The 20,718-nt window shown below is 45.4% G+C and overlaps 1 non-coding gene and 1 pseudogene across 1 annotated transcript; both read left to right on the top strand.

The window, feature by feature from the left end:
• Positions 1-15,493, top strand: part of LOC119447839 (piwi-like protein 1) — a 52,206-nt pseudogene extending 36,713 nt beyond the window's left edge.
• On the top strand, positions 5,227-5,303 carry Trnap-cgg (transfer RNA proline (anticodon CGG)). The gene has a single exon. It is a non-coding gene; the product is annotated as a tRNA-Pro (tRNA).
• Positions 15,494-20,718: the final 5,225 nt, after the last annotated feature.

Here is a 20,718-nt window from a genome sequence, read left to right as displayed (position 1 = left end):
AGATTATCAGATATAGCAAAGTAAATACCAAATTCTCAAATTTTTCTTCACCAATATCAGCTTGCATGCTTATAACAAATATTGTTTGCATGGAGGTATTTAAAATAGTTGTACAACGAAGGAAAAGCTACAGTGGGCAAAGCGTGCACAAGTAAGCGCACTCCTAAAAAAACTGCCACATGCTCATCCGCATTAATATAATCCCTAGAAGAGAATATGTAAACGCTAAGCATGTGGTCATGAGAGCACATCCTGGCTGTGGCGGCCACATTTATATGGGGTAAAATGCAAAAAAGCCCATGCACCATGAATTGGGTGCATGTTAAAGAACCGCAATTGGTTAAAATTAATCTGTAGTCTCCCATTATGGCTTCCCTTGTAATTTTGGAATGTAAGTCCCAAGGTGTCCAGAAACTTGAAAGACCCAGGAAAGTCATAGGATTTTGAGGGGAATTATTCATTTTAGTGAGTAGTCATGTAAAATGACTGAACTGCCCAAGCTCCAAATTCGTGCAGGTTATTAGGCCCACAAAGTTATTAGGCTCATTGTAGTGCTGCTACTCAGCTTTCCTGCAGATTAATTTTGTTTTTGATCACCATAATGAGGTAATTGATCTGTAATTTATATGCAGCACTGGCTTCTGGCTCGACTGGAGCGCAAGCTTAGCCTTGGCATGCACTTGCAAGATAGTGTGATCTTCTCGTGCACTTCAGTTGTTTATACACAGGGCTTGCTGTATGTGAAGCACCTTGTATGTTGCGGTGAAAGATATTGACAGTGGCAGGGGCGAACCTGGCCTGTAGGGTAGACGCCGACGAACCAAAAGCTTTAGTTTGCCGTGGAGCAGTACGAGTTGATGGGCTATTTGGTTCGAGGCTGCAATGCAGGAAAGACTAACAACCGTTGAGTTATCGGTGTAGTAAGCAAAGACAGAACAGCATAACACAAACGTATGCAATGAAACCTCTGGGCTATCATCATCTATTATAGCATGTAGTCAGGTTTATTGATTTATAACCGCACAGAAGTTAAACTTCTCCATCCAAAAGCACAAGTGAAGGGATGCTGATACGTGTCCTGTAGCTTAAAGATTTTTTGTGCTTCTAAAATTTAGTGCCCAGTTTTATCATGGTACCTGCTGATCCAAGCTTTTTCAATGTCTGGCATGCAGCTACAATCCCTACAGTGGGAGGCTAAGTGCCCTGAAAGAGCACAGTCTATGTTGTTACATTGTACTTGTGCTCCTTGATTTGCTGGTTGAGACAACGGCTCATTTGCCCTGCGTACACTTTTTTACTAGACAGTGGGATGGAGTATGCTAGATTTTCACAGCAACTGACAAACTTCTGACGGTGTTGCTTAGTGTAGCCTTGGGCTGTACTGGCTTCATTGTTAACATGACAGCATAGACTAGTAACGTGGTTCGGCACAGAAAAGATGACACTTGCCCTTCTGCCAATTTTCTTCACATTGTGCCAGAGACAAAAGAAAAGTCTGTTATTTCGCATTCACATTGCTTCTGCATAAGTTCAAGAGGGGCAGAAGGGCGGACGAGAAAATGATATTTTCTGCGCCGAATCGCCTCACTAGTCTATGATCACAGGTGCATCTTCTACACAAACAGGGTCAAGAACCTCTTTGCACTGATATTCAAAAATAAGGAATATTTCTTCTGGGATTGACAAGCGGGTTCTAATTATCTGTCAGAGCTTTGGTCACTGGTTGCCGACTCTTTTAAAATTGAGATCCTTGCTTGGTGAGTGATCTTTGTTTACATTTGCTGTACTAATAATTTCTCCCAGCATGATTATGCACACCATATAACCTGACCAAAACAGTGGTCAGAATTTTGGACGCCCTGCAAGGTTTCATTTCACTTAATCTCGCTCAACGCTACCTGCTCATATGGTATTACAAGTGATAATGGTTGCATAACTTCAGGCACATTTGGCTCACGAATAATTGTTACAATTTAGAAACTGAACGCTTGTCTTTTGTGGTCTTCTGCCCGATGCAGGTACAGGGGTTGAAAATAGGCATTTTCAACGGGAGATGACTTGTGTTTGACTCATTCACTGTACCCTAAGTGCTGTCAAGACAGATGCTGCCACTACTGGAGTCACGACTTTGTTCACTATTGGAGTTAGGCACGTGCATACTGACCAACCTAAGTTGGAATCGGCCATCAAAGGCCAATTTAAGGACCGAAATGACAGAAGTTTGGGCCCGTAGAAATGTATGGGCATTGACCAGGACCTTTGGTTGGGATGAAATAATTGCAAAAGAGTAATTTACCTGACTTGTATTAATGAAAGTCGATTTTACTTAAATTTCTCCTGCTGCCTATGTAAGTGCAGGATTTGTTTTATGTGGATTTCCCAATTTTTGGCGGGTTGTAAGAAAACTTGTGTTAAAAATGCGCTTGCTGTCTTTTGATGTTTTTTTCTTTTTTTTTCATGTAATTTTTACTGTGAAAGTATGGAAAACCTGGAAAATTCGGAGAACTTTGAAAAAAGAAATTGGGCGACACCATGGAACCCCCGAATTTAATTTTTATTTTAGAATACGTACAATTTTACCTACAGTAACAAAATAAGACCACATAGATCACCAAATCTTAAATTTGACTTCATTTTCCTGCTTTTTTCTTCCCTGTTTAGGCAAATGCAAAACTTTCGCACATGGAAGCTATGCTGATAAAGCGTCTGTTCCATGAAACTAGAAGCATTGTGAAGTGCTGCTGGAAAACATGGAGCAGTGAGACATGCGCAGAAGCTCCATCCCCGTGCTCTCACTTCATTTCATAACAGTGGCTTGTTGGGCGAGTTGGTACATGGTAGGATTAGATAGGCGAATGCCAGCAAACTAGAAAGGAAACTCAGAGGAAGACTCTGAATGGAAACAGACGAGCACCCTTCTTGTTCCTGTCTCTCCTTTAAGGCCAAACCAAGCGTACAGTCGCAATCTTTTTGAGGGTGAACACGGGAGCGCGTGGCTTTCTATATCACCAGCGCCGTCAGACGGCAGCCACAATATCTGCGCGCATGCTCGGGGAGGGTAGCCTCCTTTCGTGTACATTAATTACATCATCGTAGCACGCGTGTGTCGTCTGCTAGCAGTTTTTTCCCCTGAATAGAAACCAAATTATGACAGAAACCATGATTTTGATGCTTTTAATTCAGAACGTTGTGCTTCTTATGCTTGGCGTTATTGTAATTACTTCAACTTTTCACTTTGTTTAGGTTTCCTTCTGCTGTGTTCTTATCGTACAATGAACAGGCAAGGGAACACAAACATCCGAACTTTTATTTGGTGCAAGTTCAACAAAAAATTTATCCATTAGAAGTAGTATTAGTAAGCAGGAATAATTTTCTCTTTGATGATGTTAGTATTTTGTCATACAACCCTTTGTGGAAACGATTGCTGCCATCCTAGAGGGCAGTGACGTGTACAGCGCTGGCACAAAGTCATGATGCGCTCGAAGGTCCTCCCATTCTTGTCGAACGGTTGCCTACAGCTCGTCCCCAGTCGTTGGGTGGACAGGTTTTCGCACCATGGCTGCTTTGATGTACCCCCATATATTTTCGCAGATGTTCATGACAGCGCCTTTGGCCGGCCAGGAAAGCATGCTGATTCTGCGATTTTCTATATGTTCCTTGACAACTTTTGCCGTGTGAACCAGCGCCAGGTCATGTTGAAACATAAAGTCAGCATCGGGAAAGACGATGTGGGCGTAGGGCAGCAACACATTGTCCAAAATTTCTGTGCAGTATCGCTGCGATGTAAGGGCACCTTCTATGCGATGCAGAGGCCCGAGACCATGCCTTGACACCGCGCCCCACACGTTCACGCAGTTTCGGCCACTCGCGGCGACTCCCTGCACATTGGCTGGCTTGTAACTGCATGGAAATCGTATTTTTGACCATCCTTCGCAAAATCAAACGTGCATTAAGAAAAGTTTCTTACCGTGTGCCTCTGGTTCGCCAAACTCGCATCCGTTGGTCTGTTGGTCTTGGCGAGTTGTAAAAGTCGACTCATCCGAGAAGATCACTCGGCCCCAGTCATCTGCCATCCATGAGGCGTGCGCTTCGGCAAACTGGAGACGTGACTTCTTGTTTGAAGCAGTGATGACTGGCTTTCATGCAGCTACAGAATTTCGCAGTCCAGCACTTCGGAGGCGTCGCTGGACCGTAGCAAGGGAAGCGTCCACATCTAGCTGCTCCCGCACTTGTCTCGCGAACTGGAACGGGTTCTCGACGACAGCAGCTACCATAAGCGCGTCTTCATCCTCCGTCGTTGCCTTTCGTCGACGCCTGTGTGGGGCATCACATAGTCGGCCTTCCTTGCTGAATGCCTGAATAATCCTGTTGACGGTCTTTAGTGGCCTGTGCATGAGAGCACCGATGGAGCGCTGTGAATATCCCTTGAGCAAATATTGTAGGATTTTTCATCTCTCTTCTTCGGGAACGCGGGCCATGCTGAAATTCAGTTGCTGCTCTGACAGATGCGGTAATGTGCAAAAATATATATACGCTCCTCAAAGACGGAAGCCACTTTTTAAATACGCCCACAAGTGTCATGAGCATGCGTGGCCTGGCTACAGATCAAAAATGATCTTGAGAACGCCCACAAAACATTACATATATTTTCAAGTTTATTGATGCATTGTGGGGAGCGTAATGAGAAGTTCAACACCATCACCAATCCCGAACCGTACGGCTACCTTACTGCAGTACGCGCGCAGCAGACGACACACACTTGCTTTCGTGATGCAATGCGCGCGGCGGGAGAATTTGCGCACGCCGGACACACTGCGCATGAGCACTGCTTCTCGTTGCTGCCGCTGAACCGCGCTGTGAGCTCAGAAGGCCACGCATTCCCGTGTTCACCCTCAAAAAGATTGCGACTGTACGTTTGCCGGCACGTTGAAGCTTGCACCGGCGCACCTGGACATGCACAGATGGTGCGGGACAGATTGTACGAGTCCAAGCATGGCGCGAGCACCCATATCTGTTCCAGACAGATATCGGTGCTCTGGCTGCTTCACGTTTCCACGTGCCTGGCTACACAGCTTCAGCACGGTACCATCAAGACTCAGTGAGGCAGAGTTACGTCACGCGAAAATTTGCTTTTAAAGCGAAGCTTTTTTTCCACTCTTCCTTTGACTTTTTCGCTGCTGCTGCCTTGCACACCGCGTCTGGGGATGTTTGAGAGCTCTTGCTTGGGGTGCGCAGCCGTGGCTCAGTGGTAGAGCGCCCGCCTCGGCTGCGGGAGGCTGTGGGTTCGATTCCCACCGCCGCCGGGCACCCACTGGTTCAAATGGGTACAAGCGTGCCCCAGCCTGGTGTTTGGCTTTCTTCAGGGGTGATGCGCTTGGGAAAGGAGCCTGCGCCCTGAATTCCCGTCAAAACCAACGTGAGCACGGAAAAAAGTCACGCCGCTTCCATGGCGGTCATTTCCCATGGGGCGCCCCAAGCACCTATTGAGGTGGGGGCGCCTTCGGGTTGAGGTCAAACACCCCTTTTCAAGGGGTGTTTGATGGCCGAGCACCAGGCCGGGAGCACGCTTGTACCTATTTTACCGGTAGGTACCCGGCGGCAGCACTTGCCTCCCACAGCCGCGGCGGATGCTCATCTACAAGGGCGTCTGTGGTTGGACAAGAGGCGCCCAGAGACAAGAGCTGAAATCTCTACTGGGCCCTCTTTCGAGATGTGGACCCCCACAACAGCCGAGCACCAGGCCAGGGGACATCTCTACCCATTAGAAAAACCGGTGGGTTCCCGGCGGCACCGGGATTTGAACTCTGTACCTCCCGCATACAAGGCGGATGCTCTACCGCTAGGCCATCGCTGCGGTACGAGATGGGAGACGAGATAGGCCACATCAATGACGTTTCAGTAGAGCAATGCCACAATGCTCTGTGACATGACCTGGGGGATGCCGCAATGCCTTCCGAAGCTCCCTGGGGGATGTAACAATGCCCTTTGGATGCCGTAATTAGGTGTGACCCCCAGCAAGAAAAAGTGTTGTAGGGAGCTCCCGTGCTTGCCTCCGTACTGTAGTGGGAGGAGGTAGGGAGAATGTTAGAGAGTAACATTGTACAAGTGTGATAACGCTATTTGCAAGAGGGTCGACTTTCCTCTCGCACAAGTCAATGCAATGACCATACACATATCACAAGGTGGCACGTAAGAACACATTGTGTGGGAATACGATAAGAGGCACCCTCGCGGCTCGTATACGTCGCACTATCGTGTGTGACCGCTGTTGAAGGCTTGTACCGAGTGAACTAGAAATGATGACATCCATCACAATGGTACCACGTATCGAACTCTGTGTGATGAGATGAGCCTACTAAATACAAACCGCAAGAAACAGAGGCGTCTCAGTCATCTCCTTCAATGTTCAAAGTCTGCATGCCCACGCCCTGTACATTGAAGCGTATGCCGAAAGCAGAAACCATCGCCTTGTCGGAGACGTGGAGTGCCAACCCACAACCGATTGCCGGTTTCCAACAAGTGTGCTACTGGAAGTGAGTCTGTCAGGTGCGCTGGAGTGGCCATTTACAAGAACGAAATGGCTCCTCATCTATCCACTGGACCGGCAATGTTGTCCTTACCACCAGATTGCGAAGCCAGGTGTGCACTGGTTGACAGTGTTGCCAAGTTATGTGTTGTGCAACTCAAGTACGGGGACATTGACATGGCAACAGCTGCTGTCTACATTAGCCCCTCGGTGACGTAAAAAGAAATGAAACACTTTCTTGCACTTAGGTTCACTCAGTATGCACCCGGGGCATCGATCCCTGGTTTTGACAGCACTACTGTAAATACGATGTCGTTGGTGTTCACCGGGGACTTCGTCGATTTGAGAAAACCCGAAAACCACGGCTGCAAACGTTTATGCAAGAGGTCTGCAGTGTGCACCTCGTGAACTGCATCTCCAACACACCATTAACAACTTCGAGAACTGGTGGTGCAATCGGTCGCATTTTTGCAAGGGGAATTCAGACAATCAACGTTCAGCACTACGTTTCGTACTTCTTCATTCACATGCCCTTGCTTACCATTCTATCAGCGTCAGGACAACACTACGCAAACGGCCGTTTAGATATCAACACTTGTGCTACGATGTGATAGTGCTGTGTGAGCCAATGACAATGCTAACCTTTTCGCTGGCTACGAACAATGGCGCACAAGAGACACAAGTGGTGCAGGCAAGGTAGCATTTCACATCACATCACGACGGTCAAGTGCCATCAACATCACTGCCAGATAGCGTCAATGAATGCAAACAGCACAGAAAGCTTGACTTACATAGATTCCCAGAGTACATGGGATGTGCATATTTTTCTTTCCCTTTTGCCTCTTAATTAATGCCTCTAAAAATGAAACACTTGTGTTTATCAATATTTCAGCCTTTTCAAGGACTGTCAGTAACAAAGTACAAGACGATGTCTGTTAAAACATTTGTCAGTGAGCCAAGTGGGCACGCTTTGGTGTGCATCTCTTGTAGATGCAAACTGGTACTCTTCGCGAGGTGCAGCAAATACAAGGCACGCAAGCAACGAGCTTGCATGCGCCAGCAAACATACGTGTGGTCTGGGCTTTGTTTTTTTTTTCTTTTTTTCATAGTTTCCTTCCCATCTACTGGCATTTCCCTATGTTAATTTTTATTCATTGCCGCAGAAAGTTGTAAGTATAATGTAACGAGGTTATAAACTGCATCTTTAAAATCCAATAAGGCATTGGGGTGAGAGAGAGAAAGAGGGAAAAAAGGAAATACAGGTCAACCAGGTTGCACCTGGTTTGCTACCCTACACTGGGGAGAGGGGGAAGCAGGCAGAAAAGGAGAGGAAAGGAAGGATTGATGCACATGTGCATACATTAGTGTTCACCGAACAATCACAGGCAGTCGCAGAGCTCAGTATTGAAAAATTGCAGCAGTGCTTTTCTGGCCCTGAAGCGCGGATGACATTCTAGGCAACGGTGGGCAGAACTGTTATGTCCTTGCATATTTATTTATTTATTTATTCACCATATCTTACATGCCCATTGAAGGGCATTCAGTAAGGGAGTAATAAATGCAAAGGTAACAAACACAGTTATAGTGCTCTGAAACGTCATTATACAATATTAAAAGTACATCGTATTCGAATTATTGCGAAATGTTTCGCAGTTCGATATGGATGCTTGTGGTTCAGAAGATTGTTCCAATGTGCAACAAAATGCTTGCGTTTGACCGTGTATACGCATGAAACCGAGTGCATTGTGAAGGTATTGTGACGTACGATCTGGTGGATGAAGTGGCAGATATTGAGACCTATTGATTTGAACACACCTGTGAAAGAGAAATAGAAGAATGGTAGCAATTTTCTTGATAGCGATTTATTGATAGACATGATGGCTCACGCCAGCAATGCTAAGCTGTGTCACCCTGCAGGTGATCCTGGCACGGACCATCGGCAACCGCCGTAACATGCGCTCGGTGGCCACCAAGGTGGCCATTCAGCTGAACTGCAAGCTGGGTGGTGAAGCCTGGTGCCTGGAGATCCCTCTGGCCAACACAATGGTGGTTGGCTACGACACCTACCACGACTCAAGCTTGCGCAAGCGCTCGGCTGGTGCCTTTGTAGCCAGTATGAACCAAAACATGACGCGCTGGTACTCTCGCGTTGCGTTCCATGCCACGCACCAGGAGCTGGGCAGCTCACTGGGCCTCCTGCTGCAGGATGCGCTGCTCAAGTACATGCAGGTCAACTCGGGCTCTGCGCCAGAGCGCATCATCTTCTTCAGGGGTGGTGTCTCTGATGGCCAGATACCACAGGTGAGCGAATCTGTGATATTCGTAATAGATCTTGAAGTGGACCAGCACACACGCGAAAAAAAAGATAACGGAAAGAGCAGACACCACAGTGCTTCACAGCTGAAATTTTTTTATTAGACACCATTAGGAACATTCACCAACTAGCGTGATACGCCATCTTGTTGCACTAGACTGTATTTGTTTGCTTTTTTGCCGTTTTTTATATATAGTTCGACATTCCCCCTGCAGACTTAAAGTAAGGACTAATTACGGTCATCAAACAATGTTATGAAATTATGTTTTCTAAAGAATAATAAATGCCTAGAAGAACTGATAAGAGATTGTAAATCTTAGCAATCTGAAAAAGAAAAAAATTCTTGCCAAGATAATTCCCTGCATTAAACTGGTGAGTGTTCATGGCTCGCATTATTTCATAAAGTGTTATTTGTGCACATAATGTATATATATATATATATATATATATGGAGGATAGGTCCTAGTCAGGCATCATTGCCTTTTTCCTGTTGTTTCACAAGTGTGTGGACTGCCATACACACGGGTTGGGGCTAAACCCAAATTTTGCACATCACACACTTGTTAGGCTACATTACATCACATTACGCATTCGACATTTAACGCTGACATCACAGGTCAGTACACGACATGTCAAACAAGAACCACTGCTATCATTGTCTAACCATCACGTGATGTTCCTCCGGGACCCTTGAGGTATGAATAAAGTAAATCAATTATGTGTTTAGTGGTCTGCCATTAAGCTACTGTGGCAGTCGTGGCCCTCGTCTGCTTTCATTGTTATTTATGCACGTGCATAATAGTATCTAGGCCTGGTAGTGTTGTACCGCATTCACACGCTTGAGAATTTGAAGTTGCATTTGAAGTTTCAGGTTTTTTTATGTGTGCTCAAAGGGCCCTCGCCAGGCCTCGTTGGAAAGTGCTGTCTAGGGAGCATTTGATGGAAATAACTTTTTACATTGGGTATTTATTAGGACGAGGTGGGACAAATTGGAATGTCGCATCACCATACTGCCAGGAGGTGAGCTTCACTGCTATTATCACGCTCTCTCCTGCATCGACTCCGCAAACAGCATTTCTTCCTTGTCTCATCCCATATTGCAGTCACATAACCGTGTGACATCTATGTTGCAAACAGTGCCTCCTTTCATTTTTCAATTTATTTATTATTGTGAGTGGACACTCCAGGGCCGCAATTTTGTAGCGATGCCTTATGACTTATTCTATACTAGTCTTATCATCCACCGCTCACGGCCGGCTGATCCCGTTGATAATGCGAGCGGACTCTCGCTCTGACTACTTACAAAGTGCGATAAGCGCGAAAAGGCATTATTACCGGAAAGGCATCGCTACAAAATACTGGCCCAGGTGCATTTCTGCCGTTGGCGTGAGGTTCTGTATAAAGTCCACGGGTGATAAAATCATCGCGGCCCATCATATGCTGTGCTCTATGTGCGAGTAAAAGTGTGCGCGAGGAGCCGATGATCGCGGTTCAACTGCACCTGCGCAAAAGTGAGGAAAGCGGGCTGCTAACGTGCCGTCTTCCGTTGCGAGGCATCGTGAATGGGAGAGGGGGGGGGTCATTCTACTCTGGCTTTAACTGCATATGTGGCGGCTGCGCACGGCCTTATCTTGAGAGCAATATACTTCTGGGGCAGAGTCGATCTATAGGGGCGTCGGCGGCTCGTGGCTTTGTGCGTGCTGTGTGTTCTCGGCGCTCAGTTTCTGTTGAAGCAATAGGCAACAGCCTGAAGGTCACTTTGCTCGCTACTGCTGCCGTGTTTGCTCACGCTAGCTATTTGAGAGTTATTTCCCGCCATCAAGTGTGATGTGTTCATGTTTGCTTGTGCACGCGTGACACCATGCTTGTTAATTTACTTAGTATGCCTTGTTTACAAGTATATACGGCTGATAAAACCACTGTCCTTGCTTTGTATAGCTGTCCACTAGATTGCTATTGGAATTGATGCTTCGCCTTTTGGGCAAAACTGTGACTTTTTTATTCTCTTCCCCACTTTGCTGTGCGGTACACTCCCAATGGCAGTATTGGAGCCTTGTGTATTGGACGATTTACCGATGTCACATGCCACAATCGGTGACATTGCAGGCAGTGTATTTTGTAAAGCGGCATTTTTGTGTAGCGGCATGACCTTGACTCATTAGCTGGCAGTGGGCCTTCCTCGAGAAAGGGTGCATGTGCTTCTGTTTATATTTTTTAGCTGTTTTTACGACGTGCAGCTGTTTGATACGTTGCCCATGCAATTGGCACCACGTCATCTATGTGCCACACTTGTGTGTTTGCAATGGCCTTACCTTATGACGGGGCCCTTTAAAACAAAGATGAATATAGCTGCTGCATTTTTAAGCTAATCTGTACTGAATTTAGCTATTTCCCAACCATTCCTGTTAACATAGATACTTCTTTATTTTTTGTTTTCATTGCAGCAATGAGTTGGGTCATTCTCAATGTTGCTTCATTGTTTGCTGTTCAACTATGCTGCTCCACTTTGCACATGAGAAATATTCACTTAAATAACATTACACTTTTTAGGCATGCTTTCTCGGATCGGTCATTAACATAACAGTACAGATATGAAAGCCACGTCCCCCCTTAAGAGAATAAAGGAAAACAGGTTGTCATAAATTTGAAACACATTCTTTAAAAATTAGCAACATCGTGTAACTTTTCGGGCTAGAAACAGCATTAGGAAGTGCTTTATTTGTTAATAGTGCGAGTACAATAAAACCTCGTTGATACATTCCCATTACGTACGATTTCCTTGCACCAATGTTCGTGATCAAGAACGCAATTACCTGATACTATTATGCTTTTGTTTTACTGGCTTATACGTTCTCGGAAAACACAATCTTTTGGCGCTAACGTTCTGTACATCGCTAGACTCTCATCATATGATACATTTTCGAGCCACTAGATCCCAAGTAAACAAAAATAGATGCGAGGACCACACGATTGAGAACAGTAGCTGCACGCCGCCACAGCTTTCCTGCAGTACTTGCCCACCAGTCTCACATGAAAACGCTGGCGTGTACTCGGATTCCTATTCCGGTACCAGGAAATCTTCTTACGAGTCGCTGCACGCCGTATTCACGGCTGTCGCCATCAACCTTATTCTGATAAGCATCTTCACCTCTCGGTTTCACAGCACGGGCAGCATAGTGCCGTTGGAAGCGCACTGCACAGGTTTAATAGTCGATAACCCAAGCGCGTCGGCATTCCCCGCTGCAAGCGATGCAAAGTGAGCGTCGTGTTTTGCTCTTGTGGCATCGTAGCCATCGTATTCCGGTTCATTTTGGTTTCTCGCCATCTTAAAACACCCTGCATTAGCAAAACGACAGCATGCACTTTTTGTTGAGGTCAAACGGGCCTCACTAGCTCGATAGGCGTCAGCATTTTATGCCGCAGTGATTCTCGCCGAGTGGCCATGTCAAAACTTCCTACCAAAATGCCCTGCTCGAAGAAGCTGTTGACCCGGATCTCATTCGAGGAGTGCAAACATTGGCTTGCGAAGCTACAAGAACGGCTGCGCGTGTCTCGGGCTGCTTGAGCTCCACCAGCTCAGGGCATGTCTCAGGTTGTCAACATTTTGCCAGTTCATACATCTTTTCTCACGCTTTTTCCCACAACGTATGAACAAGGTTAAACTGTATGTTACATTGGCACATTCGCATTCAATTTTCTGTTCTACATGTCCCACCTTTGTCCAATGCCGACTCTCGTACAAGCTGAATGATCCAAGTAGTTCTGTCTCATCGCATTTGTCAGCACCCACCATGGCTTATGGTAACTCAATTCTAGCTAGCTGAGACAAAGGCACGTGTCTGAAGCTATGATATCGAGTACTTCATAAAGAATGAAGGCTGCCTCCCTTCTCCTTTTTTCCCATTGAGCCATCATGTCTTCTGCCCTTCTCCACATGCACAGGTGCCGGTGGGAAATCGACCAGATCTGGCTCCTCTTACTGCAGTCAAAGTTAAATACAACAAAGTAATCAAATATAAAATGTTTCAGACCGATATCAGTGTCGAACAAAAGTGAAATCGCAACATAACAAATTGCGGGGGACCACTGCAAATTGTTCATTATTCTGAAAGGTCATTATAGTGAAAGCCCTAAAATTAACCATTCCACTTATCAACCCATCAGTTTATCTGCTATCGCCATTGAGCTATCTATGAAAACGTTGCTTTTAGATCTCGGCCGGTGCTGTTGCTATTTTCCCTAGACTTCGCCACCGTGCACCACCACCGCACCGTATGTAGAATGGCTCGTGCAAAAGAGACGCGGAGGCCGAGAAAACCACCGACAATGAAGAAGCTCCATGTTGCCTATAAAGCGTAATGTTTCTTTTTGTTTTGTTTATTCTTCACATCCCTTGCCAACCACAACTTGTCTCGATTGAGGCAGACACCTGAACTATTCCAAAATGCATGCGCCTGTAAATGACACCATCTGGAAAATGCGACCGTGTGGCATCCCCGCAAGCACGAAGATTACATATTTCTGTGCATGTATCTGGTATGGCTGCAGAAAGAAGCACGAAAGAAAGAGGCGTGCGCAGAAAGAAAGGCAAAAGAAGGAAGAGACGTGTCTCTGTTGCTAGGCAACGCTTGTCTGGGTGACACTTGGCAACACGTCTTTTGCTGACATGTTCTCATGTGCAAAACCTGATGCTCCGCCGCCTCTGCACATGAAAAATTAAAAATAATAATCAATAAAGAAGTGTCCTTTTCAGCGTTTTATTCCTCTGGTGCCACCTCAGGTTTTCCAAACCCATGCATCCACTTTCTCCGCATTGTCGTCTGCCTGCTGCCATAAAGGATACATGGAAATCTGAGAATTCCCAGAGTTTGGAATAGTTTACAGTACTGAGGCGTTGTTAACATGACATGGAAACTGAGTAACGATCGTTATTCTGTAAAGTTTGGTATTTTGAAGTTATAGTACTAAAATACTTTTACAGTAAAGCTATAAGCAGTCAGCAGTGGATTTCCGAGAAGTTTGTTAATCTGAAAAGTTCGTTAATGTGGTGTCTGTAGTACCGAGGTTTCCCTGTATACTACAATACTGGTAACAAATATTGGATAAAACGAAAGTACTTTTGTATCAAAAGTGACTGTGTTATAATGACGTCATGTTCCATCTTGGTATGGACCATTGCAAGTATCCTCCCTCTCCCTTTTGCAGACCGCTGTACTGTGTCTTGAAGATTTGAAGCAATTTCAAAAAAATCACCTGTGGCAGAAAGCACAATTCTGGTCCTCAAGCTGGTCCACTTGAAGAGGCTGACATTACTTGCATGAGAAATAAAAATGCAGAATTTACTTGTCAACAAAAGATCATTATTTCGGTTTTTGCTATTTGCCTTAAGGCACAAATTACAATTTAGAAGTTGTAGCTGGAACTGGATGACAGCAGCTTCGAGATAATAATTCGCAAACTTTGTGAAGAGATACATTGGCGGTCCATTTACTTTCTTCAATGCATAAGATGGCGTTTTCCTATAAATAAGTGGAGCAAGAGTGCATTTTTATCACAACTTTGATGGTGAATATCTCGAAAATGGTTTCAACCACAGAATTCATTTCAGGTGGACATGCCTTGCAGTCTCACCGGCTACATTTTGTAAAATGCAATATGTGTTGTATGATAATTTGTTCACAACTTAATTAGTAATTTGTTTTAATAAGACTATTAGGCATTTTGATTTCATGTGCAAGTAATGTCTTTCTCTTCAAGTGGACCCGCTCAAGTACTAGAATTGTGCTATCTGCCACAGGCAACTTTTAAAAAATTTTTTCATTCTTTGCAGGAACACCAAGTTTCCACAATTTTTTTCTGCTTTCTTCTAAAAAAAGTCTGCCTATATGTTCCATTATTTACGATACATGCTTCTAACAAATATTGGATATAATAACAGAGCTACTTCCGTGTAAGAAGTGGCTTTTTTGGTAGCAACATAATGTTGCAGCTTGGGAGCGGCCATTGCATCCCGCCCCCTTTAATTGTTCTCCTCTCTGCCTTCACACGCAGGTACGAGAGTGGGAAATTGAACAGATCATCGACTCACTCAATGTGTTCTTCCCGGGCAAGATCCCAAAGCTGGCCTTTGTGGTGGTGACCAAGCGTATCACCACGCGCTTCTCACACGTGCAAAGTGGGGGACTATGTCAACCCACCGCCCGGCACCGTGGTCAACACAAAGGTGACGCACCCCGAGTGCTATGACTACTTCGTGGTGTCGCAGAGTGTCCGCCAGGGCACCGTGGCCCCGACGCGCTACAACGTCATCTATGACACGACGGGCCTCAAGCCAGACCACATGCAGCAGTTGTCGTACAAGCTGACCCACCTGTACTTCAACTGGCCCGGCACCATCCGCGTGCCGGCACCCTGCCAGTATGCGCACAAGCTGGCTTTCCTGGCTGGCCACTCACTGCACGGCGAGCACTGCCTCCGCCTGGCATCCACCCTGTTTTACCTGTAATGGGCTTTGAATTTTGTTTGAATGGTTGTTAATAAAGCTTTTTAAAATTGTGCGTTTATTTGTATTTAGTTCTTGCTTCATATATACGAACCCTTTCTCTGTATATCATTGCAGGTGTCTCGCCCACACATTCTATTTTATCCTGTTTACCATTCACTTGTATTCTGCTTCGTATAGTCAACGATGCATGTATTTCAACTCCATCAATAAATTTTGTTTTAGCACACGGGTTTTTCTGTCCTGCCCACGTGGGTAGCACACCTGAGCAAGTGGTGCTAGATGCTGGACACATTCACGAAAGTGTTCCAATCATAGTTACCTGCAAAAAATTTTTATCACACTGCGATCCATCGCCGGCGTGAAGAATGATGGTTGTACTAGTATTCGCCATCTGAGACCAAAGAGCCTCCTACGGACGCCCATACAAACAAGCCACAAGTGAGTGAACAGGATGTGCGACTTTATTAGCAGAAGACAGACAGTGCACCTTCTTGTATAAGAGCAGCAATAAAATTTGCATGTCAAGATACGCTGAAACAATCAACGCGAGCTCATAAACTGCCCACTTTTGTCAGTCACACATGGCGGTCCTGTAACGGGTGACAACCAGCAGAGTGCAACTCCTTGCACTGACAGTCACTGTTGAAGATTAGCAACTTGCATACCGAAGCAATCGGGTGACGCAGGCATCTGCTGCTGCACCCAACACAGCAACATGAACTATACCTGCGTTTTCGCATTAATTGCCTCATTTCCAACCTGCACGTGTTTTGTCTATCGGGGCCGCTAATATGTCGCTGACACTCGATGCCCTCTCAATATGGACAAGTCGGTTTCGTGGGCATCACCTTCGGCAGCCACTTTTGTGGGCCTTTCCACCCAGGTGGCTATCAACTTTATACACTTCCGACCATGTAAGCACGTATGCCAAATTGCGGCTCAGGAAGCCCACAAGCACAATTTGCCCATGGCTGCAGCAGGAAAGGACGAAACGGGGAGCACCAATCACGGTGCGTGTAAATTGGGAGTCTATGTCGCTGCACGGACTGCATGAACAGGTGCTTACTTCGAGAGACTCCTTCCCAAAGCAACTGACCAAGCCACCACATCCAAGAAATGTAACACAGCAACCATAAGCAAGTGAGATAACAGAAAAATGAGATTCTGCAATCAATCGCCACATAAGGGTCTGTCAATACACCATACAATGGCTAAGATCCACATGGTAACAGTGAGGAATGACGTACATGGGTCACTTGGGCACGTGCAGCAGTTCGACTACAGGCACAGTACTTGCTGTCGTGGCACATGGTGGTTTGGTAACAAGCGACAAGCAACACAAACAGATTGGGCAGCATGTCCCACAGTCATTGTTGAAGATAAGCAACTTGCATTGCGAAGAATTTGGCTGACTGCTGCCAGCAGCCAACACTGCAACATCGACTACCCAATATTTTAGTGTTAACTCCTTGCCTGCCTGCACGTTTCTTTTTGTTGTTCGGGGCTGCTAATGGGTCACTTACCCTTGGTGCCTTGCGACCAACGTGGCTATGAACCTCATACACTTTGGAGCATGTAAGCATGTATGCTGGTCTCCGCTCACACCAAATTGCGGCCGACGAAGGCCACAAGCATAACTCCCACAGCTGCAGCAGGAAAGGATGAACATCGAGCACCAATCATGCTATGTGTAAATAGGGAGTCTATGTCGTTGTGTGGAGTGCTGGAGCAGATGCTTACCTCGAGAGACTGTTGCCCAATGCAACTGACCAGGCCACCACATCCGAGAAATGTAACACTGCAGCCATGACCAAGTAGGACAGCGTTGAAACGAGACTGTGCAATCAAATCACTTCAGCCTACGTCTAACATAAGGTTCAGACTATACACTATACATTGGGTAAGATCCACTTGACAACAGTGAGCATTAGCGCACATTTGTCCCATTCGGCACATTCAGCCATCTGACTAGAGGCATAGTGCTTGCCTTCGTCAAACATGGTGATCTGGTAACTAGCGACAACCAGCAGTGCAAGCAGATTGTCAGGACAGTCTCTCCCACCTGTCTGCATAGACAGTCGTCGTTGAAAAAGAGCAACTTGCATTGCGATGCAATCGGGTGATGGAGGCACCTGCTGCCGCACCCGACACAGCGACATGGACTACCCAGCAATTTACCGTTAACTCCTTTCCAGCCTGCACGTTTGTTTTCTTTCGGGTGCTGCTAATATGTGGCTCACACTTGGTGCCCCACTTTGTCTCAATATGGACAAGTCGGTTTCTTGGGCATCACCTTCGGCAGGCACTTTTGTGGGCCTTTCCACCCATGTAGCTATGAACTTCATACACTTCGGACCATGTAAGCATTATGCTGGTCTGTTGACGCCAAATTGCGGCAAACGAAGGCCACAAGCAAAACTTGCGCACGGCTGTAGCAGGAAAGGACGGAATGGGGAGCACCAATCATGGTGCGGGTAAATTGGGAGTCTATGTCGCTGTGCGGACTGCAGGAGCAGGTGCTTACCTCGAGAGACTGCTTCCCAATGCAACTTGCCAGGCCCCCCAAATCCGAGAAATGTACACAGCGACCACGACCTGCAACCAGATTCTGCAATCAATCACTTCAGTGTAGCTTGCGCAAAAACCAAGGCTACTGAGCAAGAAATGCAATCCTGAACTAGACTAGGAATTAAATATGGGAATTGGATTGGAATTGGAATTAAAAATGGGAAGCTTGCATTCAAGAAAGAAGCCACTCTGTTCTGCAAGCACTGAAGGCCGAAAACATTAACAAAAGTGAAATGCTACATAGCACACAGTGCAAAGGTTATTGCAAGACACATGCCAATGCCGCATCCGTTATTTCAGGATAGGAATTTAGCATGGCAACGCACAGTAGAAGATACTGCTACAAAGATGTTATGCTAATAGACAATGACGGGCATTAAGTGTGAGCAAAGAATCGGTTCACCTTTATGTTTGGGTAAGGAAGGAGAATGATCTCTAGCAAGAATGGGGAATGAAAATGCTTGCATTCATAGAAAAAACTTATACTCGGCACAAATTGAATTTGACAAGGCCAGAAAGCTGATTAAGGAAGGGCAAATTGACGGAACTCTTTTGGCCAGCGTCCATGCTTGTTCAGAGGTTGCAGGCGCATCTGAACATTAAGAATTTCTTTTGTTGAGGTACCTGCATGACTCGGCCAATATCCGTGTGAATGGAATGATGGCTGAGGCTCTTTTCAGTCTTGACACAGTCCTCCATAGACTTGATATCTCATCCAAATACTTCTGGATACACTTCTTTGTTCGTGGTGTAAAAGCCTTGCAAATTCGGCTCCAGCCCCCACCTGCTGGTGTAGACGGGGGTAGCTGTGATAAGGATGAAGATATGCTTGGTGCAGACTCTGTTGGGGCAGAACAGTAACACATGTAGTGTTTTCTATGCTTGAACCAATTATGCTGCACCATAAATATGAACAAACATTCATATCATCCACTACAAACAAATGACAATGTATCTCAAGACTAGCAAGCCATTACAGCATATATCAAGCATATTTATTTCTGAATGCAGTGTTTTTTACCTAGTAGTAGCAGTAAAAGTCCACAGGATGTCCTTGTAGCAAGCAGTAGCTTCTCTTTAATTAACGTGTGTAGTGTGTTGCTTGCTTAACACTGGTGCCGTCTTCTTTACTGGATGTCTGGAACAGAAATTTTGACTGCATCAGAAATTGAAAAAACACAATTTGGCAATATGAAATGCAAAAAGCTGTGACGTACATATATATTGTAACGGTTTGTGACTGCAGAACACATGCAAATGTACACTGTTTTTAATAAAACTTGTTGTTGGGCTAGTTGGTACATGCTTCATTCATACAACGAAAAGACGAAAAACGAAAAAAGAAGGAACGGCAACCGCTGGAAACTAGGCCAAAAGTTGTACCTCACGTACATAAGGTTGCGCACAACCTTAAAGAAGGTAGGGAATAAGTACAATGTCCCAGTGGTCCTCTCTGCATCAAGGAAGTCGTCAGGCCTGTGCCCGCGGATTTCAAAAGCGCCCATGCCATCTATATGTGGCAAGAGGCATGTAAATCCCCACGTCACCTGTGCGGTGGGTGTGGTTTATGAAATTCCGCTCAGCTGCGGCAGGGTTTACATCTGCCAAACATGCCGATGTGTTAACGACAGAGCTAGAGAGCATGCACTTTCGATTAAGAATAACCTTTTGACACATTTACCTGTGCACTGCAAATCCTGTAAATGTAAGGCAAGATTTAAGAAGATCAGCATTCTTGGTAGAAGCAATGAGGTGCTGGCACAAGAAATGCTGGAGGCATATTACATAAGAAGAAAAAAAATATCTGCATTAGCGATATGTCAGTGGTGTTGTGCTGCACTGAGTTTGAATTTTTTAGATGCTTTTTAAACTATAGCACGTTTCCTATTGACTCATCTAGGGTGGTGTGATGCGCGGAACCTTGCCGAGCATGTGTGGCTTGGCTATATATTGTGATGTTTTCTCAGAATAAAGTTAGTTGTGAGTGACGCTCTTTCCTTTTGCCTGTCTTTTCCTTGGTGTGTTGCATCTTTTCGTTGTATGTACACTGTTTGTTCTAGGGTGCTTCAGCAGCATGTTATTTAAATATTGGTAGTGTCCATAAAATTTGTCTGCATAACTACAATGCGTGTCACCACCGTAAGTATTATTAGGGTCACAAGTGAGAACATTTTAACACTAATTTATACACCAGAAAAGATCACACTGCTGGTTCCACAAGCAAAGGCATGAAAGACATAAAGCTATTAGAACTGATGCATTCTTTTTCTGCAGAAACGTGATGCACCACTTCACTACTGCAAAATAAATGCCCTAAGGTAAACCAAACTGAACAGCCAGAACATTGAAACCAACAAGTACAAAATATGGGTGAATTATCATGCGTGCAGCTATTTAATACATTCAATTCAGTACTTTCACTTCAATTTACAAAAGGATTATTCGGTTTTGTGGTCAAAAGAAGTTTTCGGCAGACTCGAAAAAAAGAAAAAAAAAAAGATATATTGACCAGCTGGCTAACCAGGCTTCTGGTCAGAGGTCACGAGGGAGGTCGATGATGCTGAACGTTATTTTGCATTTATAATATGGCAAAAACAAAAGGAGAGTGAGTACTCAAGAGTGCAATATATACTTAGGAATAATAATTTTGTACTCTTTGTCATGTAATAAAAACGCTTCGATTCTTGTGGGAGAAAGTTTGTACACTGAAATTGCGCATACTACGGCGCCTCTAGCGGGAGGCTACGGCACTCACCGAGGCAACTTTTTGACGACGCACTATGCTTGGTTTATTAGCAGCGCCGT

The sequence above is a fragment of the Dermacentor silvarum genome, chromosome 1 (genome assembly GCF_013339745.2).
Source record: "Dermacentor silvarum isolate Dsil-2018 chromosome 1, BIME_Dsil_1.4, whole genome shotgun sequence".
Lineage (NCBI taxonomy): Eukaryota > Metazoa > Arthropoda > Arachnida > Ixodida > Ixodidae > Dermacentor > Dermacentor silvarum.
The sequence above is the reverse complement of the archived record's forward strand: the minus strand, read 5'-3'. Positions and strand labels throughout refer to the sequence as shown.